At 37.5% G+C, this 8,231-nt stretch overlaps 1 long non-coding RNA gene across 1 annotated transcript; it reads left to right on the top strand.

The window, feature by feature from the left end:
- Positions 1-1,446: 1,446 nt before the first annotated feature.
- LOC139604226 (uncharacterized) lies at positions 1,447-6,573 on the top strand. The gene is made up of 3 exons (XR_011683923.1): positions 1,447-1,646; positions 1,812-1,870; positions 6,040-6,573. It is a non-coding gene; the product is annotated as an uncharacterized lncRNA (long non-coding RNA).
- Positions 6,574-8,231: the final 1,658 nt, after the last annotated feature.

The raw sequence follows: 8,231 nt of genomic DNA, 5'->3' as shown, positions 1-8,231 counted from the left end.
GTTCCATCTAGCCTCTGTTCTAGGTCAGCCTTCACAGGTCATCACTGCACCAAAAGCCCCCTGCAGAAACTCCATGGACAAAATCAGATAGCCACTAATTGCCTTCCACAATTAATTTATGAAGGTAAAATGTGTGCGCTTGCCAGAAGCACGGCATCTCAGAAAAGGAAGACTGCATTTCTGAACTTTCAGCCCTGATTCTAAAGGAGTAACTATTAAAAAAAAAAAAAGTATATTCATAGCTAACATTCACAGCTGTACTTGACATTAAAAACCATCAAGATACTGGCTCCCTGGTATGTGGCCTTTCTCTCCAGCTGGAACCTCTGCCTGGCCTCTCTGTCCCATCAGACCTACTGAACTTATTATTGCTTTGCATGTTTCCCTCTGCTCTGCTGCTACTAACCACCATTTTCTTTTGAATTGGATAAATAATTACCATAATAATTCTCAACTTTGAGTTTATTGGTTGTATTTTAGGTCTAAGGAAAGACTTGTACACCCCATAAGCTTGTCTGCTGCACCCAGTGAGTGCAACAAAAAAGGAGAGAAGAAGTCCTCACAAAGTTTGACTTTTTCTGAAGCATAGATGAAATATGTGTATTTCCACAAAATTGCCTCTTAAAGTGCACTTCTATAAAATGAGTACTGCGTATCTTTGAAAATTCATCACTGTTTCACTGTATTCAGTTAAATACTTTGTACAAAACACAAATCACTTTCTGGTTGAAAAGATTTGTTGATGAAAACTCATTTGATCCTTCTAGGACAGATTGCAGCAAGTTTATGATATTGCTGGTTTTTTATATCTTCTTTTTGCTGTTGTTTACAGATGAAATAACCTCCCAAGTTACAGCTGAAATGAGCAAAACTATTCCTGCCAAGTTTTGACAGAGTAAATACACATGTGATTGAAGAACTATAGGTGTTCACACATCTCTTTTAATTTTCTAATATCCTTTGTCAACTAGAATGATGTGCATCTTTTAAATACATGGTTGTGAGCTCCCTTTGTTGGGTTTTTTTATTGTGTGTCTCTATACAAATATATGCATATATATATATACAGAGAGAGGGAGAGTCATCATGCTTTTTATGCTTATTATACAAAACTCTTCCTTGGGCAAAAAGAGGAGCACAGTCACAGGTGAAGCTGGGAAATTATTGTTACTCCAGTTAATGATTTAACAGCATAATAGTATGATTTATTAGTTACAATAGTATGTATTAATAATTCAAATTAATATAGGAAAAAAATCATAATGCAGTTATACTGCTTTTTGGGGGAAATAAAAAGTCCTTTCTAGAAACCCTCTGGATTCAAAGACTGGTGGCTTCAGCCTTCCTGAAAGAAAGAGATGGACTCAGAATGAGCTATCAGCATCCAGTCATAACTGGGAGGCATATGGTCTTGTCCTAAGGGCTTTCTTCCATTTACTGGGAGAAGACAGATGATAGTCCTGCCCTCCACAGACTTAATTTCTGGAATTTCTTTTGAGCACAGCTTAGGTGCTCACTTTTGTCCTTAGTTCCTAACCATTCACTTTTTGTTCCAAAGCTGGCTTTACCTGAACAATGGAAGGCTGCAATCCCATAGCGACCTCTGAATTACAGCTATGGTTTCTGCCAGATCACCTGCTCCTCTGGTACTCTTCTGCACCCTTTTGCACTTCATTTCATTCTAGAAACATGAGTATCTGCTCGTTATCATTGTAAAACCAAAGGAAATCTGAAAAAAATGTAGCTGGTAGTTAGCTGACCACCAGGCAACTGCTATCACAAATACTATTCTTTTTCATTTTTTTTTTAAGGCTAAAATCAGCTCAAAGTGAAGACAAACCATGCAAGTCCTGAGACCCTGAGCTCTCAGGTGAGTGGCCTTTAGTAATGGAAAAATTGTTTTGTTTATCATAAAGATGTTGGGAAAGTTCAACCAAGCCAAAGCTAAATAACACTGCAGTGATAAGGTGACCTCCTGTGAACTGCCTGTATAGCAAAGATCAACCTCTGTCCTTGTTCAGGTCTAGTCAATAAAAAAAATAATTCAAAAAATAAGATTTTATCATATCTTCCATGTAGTTCACTTATCATATTGTGATGCTGGTCTCTAGTATACTTTTAATGGGTGTGCAGAAAGTAATTTATAAAACCAAGTTCATGTGTAAATTAAATATAGAAGTTTATGAAGAACTACTCCAACAGTGAGAAAACAGCTGCCAGCGTGTTTTAGGTAACAAGACATGGGGGTTTTAAACTTTGACTTGTTGAATGAAGTTGACAAATAATTAAAAAAAAAAAGACAAAAACAAAACCCAAAAAACCACCAAGACCTTCTTAACCCAGAAAAAGAAATCCCAACCCCAACAGAATTTTCAAAAGAGATCAACAGTTGGACTTGATGATCTCATGGGTCTTTTCTGACCTAACTGATTTTGTGATATGGTGACATCAGGGGGCTAAAAGAAGACAACTTTCTTTTACTATTTATTTTTCTGCTACAAGTTCCTGCCTGTAGAACTAACCTGCCATGTATGATATGGTGCTTAAACAGTCTTTGTTTCAAAAAAGAGACAGACCTTTAGCGTGGACTTTTACAAGAAATAGCATAATTACTAGGTAGGGTGTGAAGAGGGGTTAAGTTTTTAAGCAACCATGGAGTGAATGGGAATGAAAAGTAGATAGTGAAAATTTTAGTCTTTCATGGAAGGAAATTCTTATGGTTTTGATAGCCCAAAGAAAACTGTGCTAGAGCTTAAATGGATCTTGAGAATAAGAATAGCAATATCTGCGTGACCACAGTTGGAATATTTTCATTATTTTTCACTACCCGCAGGTAAAGTGCATTTGAAATAAACCACCTTGAGATTTCAACAGAAAAATACCATTTGTTGTCTCTGGGTCTTCTGCAAATCTGCTGGTATCAAGCTTAGGAGACATGCTGTGCTGACATTCCTTACCATCAGTCTCATACCATTAGTGACTTAAAAGAATTTCTCTGGCAAAATAAACTGTAATTGCCACTGTTCAGTGCCCACCTGAGAAAATTACTTTTACTATTAAAACTGAATGGCTCAAAAAGGTTCAGCACATTCCTTTTCTACCATGTATCTGAACAAGACCTACAAAGTAAGGGAACAGGCAGGAATAGCATCTCATAGTACATTTATATTTAAACCTATGAGTTTTTTTCCTTTAAACCTATTAATCTCCTCTGTTCTTCTGTACTTTCCTTGAATCTCTCTCCTTTCTCTTCTTCAGTGCTGTTGTGTGACTTCCAGATTCTTTTAATACCAGTTTAACATCAATGAGTCAGAATTCATTTTTATTTCCTTAATAAAGACCTTGTTTTTAAGTGTTCTCAGCATTACAAATTAGAGTCACATTTTCGCAGATGCTGAGATTCTTCAGCTTTCCGTGCCCTGGTTTTGAAAATATTTTAAATGCCTATGTGGTTTGCCTTGGAGTGTAAATCTGTCCCTCAAAGGAGGATCTTAAAATTGAGCATTCCCATTAGTGGCTTTTTCAAGGCCAGCTTTAATGAAGATGTTCCTTTCACAGAGATTTTTAAAGAAAGTGCCTCAGAAATATGAAAGCTTTCTCCTAATAGTTAAAAAAAAAAAGAATAAAATCTAGAAAGTAGCCATGAACTGAAAGATTTTTACTGCTTCCCCCACCACCACCTCCCTTGCTCTAAGAAATGCAGCTGTTCCCTGAGAAACTTTGTAGTTGGAGGCCCATTTACAGTAATAGTTTCAGCCAGTCCTAATGATCATTTAGAAGAGCAGATGTAATAATAGTTTCCAGGTGGAGATCTGTTTGGGCTCCTAAACTTGCAGATGGATATAGTCCTTTTAGAAAAGCAGGAATCTGGTCTCCTAACATGTTGTCTGAGGATGTGGAAAAACCACACCAGCTCTAATTTACACTGCCAAAGCAAAAGTCAGGGCAATGAGGGTGAAATAGCAGTATTTTAGGAAAGCCTGATTTCCATACCATTGTAGAAAGAGAAAATGGATACAAAGGATTCGTGTCAGTAGTGGCTGGTTTCCTTTTCCCTTTCTGAGGCAGAGAAAGATCAAAACCCCTGAGGCTGGCCAAAACCCCTGAGGGAGGCCAAAAGCAGATTTCAGGCCTGTTTTGATGTTTCTCATCATGGTTGGAGGAGCTGCAGAGATCCAGGGCTGTCTTTCTGCTGTGTTTGCTGTTTGGGCAGTGTAGCTGAGAGGCTTTGGTGTCTCATTTTCCATCTGAGCAGGATAAAATACATGTTTTGGGGATGGTAGGACTGTCCCAGAGCTGCATGTGCCATGATGGTGCATCTTCACTTGACCTTGCTGGGGACAGGGCAAGACATAGAATTATAGAACGTTTTGGGTTGGAAAGGACCTTCCAAAGGTCAACTATTCCAAGCCCCTGGCATTGGCAAGGACACCTTTCACTAGACTAGGATGCTCAAATCCCTATCCAATGTGGCCTTGAACACTTCCAGGGTAGAGCACCCACAGTTTGTCTGAGCAGCCTGTGCCAGTGTCTCACCACCCTAGTAGTGAGGAATTTCTTCCCAATGTTTGACATAACTTACCCACTGACATTCCCCCTTCTTCTATCACTACATGCCCCTGTAAAAAGTCCCTCAGTGGCTCTTTTGTAGTGTCCCTCTTGTGATTCTCTTGCCTTCAGTGGACAATCTAATGTCTCCTCAGAGCCTTCTCTTCTCTAGGCTGAACAGACTCAGCCTGTTTCACAGCTCAGGTGTCCCATCCCTCTGACCATTTCTGTGTCCCTCCTCTGGAGCTGCTTCCATAGGCCCATGTCTTTCCTGGTCCATGCCCAGAGCTGGATGCAGTACTCCTGCAAAGTGCCACCTCTCAGGCCGGCAGGTGACTTCTGTGTCACCTCACACATGCTGGCCCCATCAGCATGTCCGCCTGGCACAAGCCACAGGATCACTGGGTCTGTGTTTTGTTGTGGGTATTTTGCTGTTTCTTTGTTGAGGCAGAAATTCTTCCAATGAAACATCTGACTGCTGAGCTGTGTGTCCCAGCTGGCAAAAGAAAGTCAACTTCTTATTACCCAGCACTGAACTGTGTTAACATCTTGTTAGGGTTGAGAATTACCAAGATAATTGTACATCCCCAGTTTTCCCTTGCTCTATTTGTTGTTGTGTCATGGCATGAAACAAGACACTGTGTTTCTTGAAGGATCTTGGGCTAGTATTTTTCACATGCATAAAAATGTGCCAGAAAATTACTCTGTCGTAGTTTACATAATTCTGAGTGGGATGGAATCTACTGCCAAAGCCTACGTGCCTTGTGCAACTTTAAGTTGCCCTAGGATGTTGGAAATGTTTTTATGGGGACTGGAAACATGACAAATGAACTGAGGGGGGACCAGAAGCCTTGTGGAAAGGCAGTGGAGTCCAGGCAGGGTGCCCAAATTGTGTCTGAAATGGAACAACATACTCGGCTTTTGTGAACTAAATCCCATCCTAGGTGCACACACAAGCAATACACTATAGACACAGGCATTATTGTAAACTTATGTCAGTTCTGATGCAAAACAACAGAAATTAATGTTCCTTATTTTCTGATGAAAGTACCGAGGCACCAAGGGAATTTGCCACACGTAAAATCGCTACGAGACACAGTCCTCACCACACTTTATTTCAGTAGCCTGAGTTGGTTCTCATTGCAGACTCTGAAAAGCTATTATTTCCCAAATGTATCCAAAATAAGTCTGAACATGTTTGCCAGTAATGCAACAAGGTGAACTTAATTACAGGAAGCTTTAGAAGTGTTCAGCTCATGTGCTGCTGACACAGCAGGGGTGGGTGGGTCTGAAGGGAAGGGGAGCGGCGAGGACAATCCCTGTGTGGGAACCACCTTCAGAACAAAACCTGAAACTTCAAAGCAGGGGAAAAAAAACCCAGCAAAACAAAAACCCAACACAACAACCAACCCCCTGTAACACTTCTAAAATGCTATAATAAATGGAGTGAAAATAAGATGCCCATTTACATTTCTTTGTTCTTATTTGCAGTTTGACTTATTGTCAGGAGATTGCCAAAGTTTCAGCATCAGCATCTGTGCTCACCAGCTTCAACAAGATTTAGAAGAAAGAAAAGAAAGAAAAAAGCAGTTTATGTTTTGTAAGTTACCTGTGCTCATGTGCAGCTTACATTCAGGGACATTGATGTATGCAATAGAGAATTAATTTTAAGCAGAGCTGCAGCTTGAGATGTGTTTCCCAACTTGGAGACCTGGTTTTGGGCCCAAATTGCTGAATGCTTCAGTGCTAATCCTTTGTGTCATTTTTAACAGCATCAAAACCCTGATTAATGTGGTATCTAAAGAATGAAAATGTGTCCTCCCTGCTAGCTTTTACCACTTTAATAGACATTTACTATAGTATTAAATAATAATATAGTATTATATATACATATAATATTATATTATTATATAATACTAAATTATATACTACATCATATATATATAATAATATCCTGTACTATTAAATAATATTTTTATCAGCAGAGATCAGCAAAATTCCCACGGTACAGATTTTAATTTTGATGTGAAACCAACTTCTGTAAGGATTTCCAAATTTCTTTTAAACACAATATTTGAGGTTTAGATTGTTTTATTAGCAGTCAAACATTTTTTATTTGTACTATTCATTATGTCAAACAGACAAAGAAGTGTTTTTAACATCCAGCTGTGTTTCAATTCATTCTTGATTTGATTAAGAGGGTCTGTTGCATTTTGTTAGTATAGAACCATTAGCTAAGAACTTGTTTAAAAAGTGCTCTTTAGGTAGTCTAATCTACTAAATTCAGATAGTCTTTATAAAGAGCTGCATTTTATTCCTTTTGTATGATATTGCACTATAAATTAAGATGAAATCTGTTGGTCTGCAGCTCCTTTTTTTAATATTTCTTCGTGTTTGAAACACATCTACTCCTTTTTATTTTTATTTATAAGAATTACATTTATATTAATTTTAACTAGTGAGGACTTAACATCATCCAGTGCAAAGATATAATGAAAAAATATATTCTTGACCACCACGTCATTTTGCTTTGAATTTCAGGGTCATTTTCTTTAAATATTATTATATGAATCATCTCCATTTACACTGATAATAAAATGCTTTCTGGTGTTCTCAGGCTCAAAAATTTATGAAAATAAAAAAACATGATGCAGACACAAAAACACAAGTTTGTGAAACTGGAACATCCTGTACCTTTACTTGAGATAAAGTTCCTAGTTAAAATTTAAAATATTGCTGAAATTATTTCCTGAGGAAGTTATTTTGGGATTTTATGGTTAACTACACTTGAATAAAACCTATTCCTGTGAACAGCAATATTTTAAGTATTTTAAAATGCTCCAACTTTAAATAAATTGATGACCAGTGAGATCATCCCTAGACATTCAATAGCAATGGTGTTACAGTAGTGTCACTGAGACAGTAATAATGATATCATCACACTAGCAAGCAAAGTGTATTCTGTATGACTCACTGCTGCTTTTTAATAGAAGTCTTAGCTTCAGAAATGAGCATGTGATATGATTGGTTTGGTGGATGAGCATAGAAAACAGAGAGACAGAAATATTAAAAAAAATCCATGTAATTTCTAATTTTTTTTTCTGAGTTTCAAGATGCTGCCTGAAATCCAGACTTGTCACAAACTGAACAGGCAACACAGTAATTTTTCTTGTTCAACTCTTCTGTGGAAGTAAGTTTTAAATCATGCTCATGGGTGGCACAGTTTAACTCAAGAACCTGACAACAAAGGGAATCTGGTAAAGGAGTTGCTTAAGAAGGATTTATATGTTTATAAATATGTTTATAAATGCATTTATATGTTGTAGTAAATACTTCCCAGCTTTCATATTCTAATTACTACTTCAAACTGCTGCTTGAAAAGCAGTTGGTCATTATTACATTGAGACATGGTTTTGGTTTGTTTTCTTTCTGGTGCCATCTCTTCCAATTCTACAGGGATATATGTATATATATAAGAACATTATTTATGCATGAAACATTTCCCTTTAATTTAGATATATATATTATATATGTATGAAATATTTATTTTAATTTTTTGGTTACAATCATCATGCAAATTGTTGTGCTTATTGCATGACCCAGTTCACTGAACTGGAAAGAGAAGTGATTTTGTCGTTTGGAGTTGCTCTTGGTTTATTACCTCACCATGCAGAGTGTGCACA

Source organism: Agelaius tricolor, unplaced genomic scaffold (genome assembly GCF_023055355.1).
Source record: "Agelaius tricolor isolate 1412-34295 unplaced genomic scaffold, bAgeTri1.0.p SCAF_47, whole genome shotgun sequence".
Lineage (NCBI taxonomy): Eukaryota > Metazoa > Chordata > Aves > Passeriformes > Icteridae > Agelaius > Agelaius tricolor.
The sequence above is the reverse complement of the archived record's forward strand: the minus strand, read 5'-3'. Positions and strand labels throughout refer to the sequence as shown.